The sequence below is a fragment of the Egretta garzetta genome, unplaced genomic scaffold (assembly GCF_000687185.1).
Source record: "Egretta garzetta isolate BGI_Z169 unplaced genomic scaffold, ASM68718v1 scaffold299, whole genome shotgun sequence".
In the NCBI taxonomy this organism is placed as follows: Eukaryota; Metazoa; Chordata; class Aves; order Pelecaniformes; family Ardeidae; genus Egretta; species Egretta garzetta.
Window position 1 is genome coordinate 2,279,591 of NW_009260696.1, and position 1,010 is coordinate 2,280,600.

Genomic DNA, 1,010 nt, shown 5'->3' on the forward strand with positions numbered 1-1,010 from the left:
GCCTCTTACCCCGCCTCCCTCCACAAACGGCTCCTGAGGAACAACAGGAGATCCTGGAGCGACCCACCAGCTCAGCAAAGGGCCGGTGGGACCAGTACGAACGCCCGCGCCATACTGGGAGGGCGCATTCGGGGGTCTGCCCTCTGAGAGAGGCCGCGCTGCTCAGCAAAGGGCAGAGAAAGCTGCTGGCACTTGAATTTGGGAGGGCTGAGCCCTGATGGTCCCGATGCCCTCTCCCTGTCTTGGATGTGCTGAGTTTTCCCTTCTCTGCAGCGAGGGGCTGTGTCCTCCTCGCCCAGATTTGGGCGCTGCCTGTTTACACCTCATGATGGACCCACTGGGAAGTCACTGGGCAGAAATAACCTCTTTTTGCCTGTATTTGAGACAAATGGGGAGGGGGGGAAAAAACCCCACCCATTTCTCCTAATAAGGGAACTCAGAGTGATGAATTTTCCACTTCTCCTGAAGTTCTTTCCTCGGAGGCACTGATGCATTTTTAATGGGTCTCGATGTAGCTATTAAGCCGGTAATTGAAACGGAGAGCCCTCCAGCGCGGCCCCGGCCCCACGGCAGGCCAGGACCCCTCCGAGAGGTTTCCCACGCCACGAAGGTGGGCTGATGGATTTTCCTGAGGTTCCCTGCTCACCCACAGCATCACCCACCCCCCCCCAGGCCCCATCACTGGGCAGGGCATTGCCACTCAGTTCCCAGAGCCTGAGGGACCCGGTGTCCCTAGCCCAATCCTGCCTGGCGGGGGCTGACAGGGAAAATATTTGGGGAGGGAGCCGGTCACCTTCTCCCTGTCCCATTGCTGGGGGGGCAGAGGGGGGGATAACACACACGCACCCCCGCTAACCCTGCAGCTCTGCCGCCCGGGGGGATGAAGCCCAGGCAGCAGAGGAGCCCCCAGCCCTAATCCCAGCCATGCACCCCTGAGGAACAGCCAGAGGGGGCACAGCAGGTTGGGGGGTGCTGGGGGGGAGGGACAGCAGGTTGGGGGGCGCTGTGAG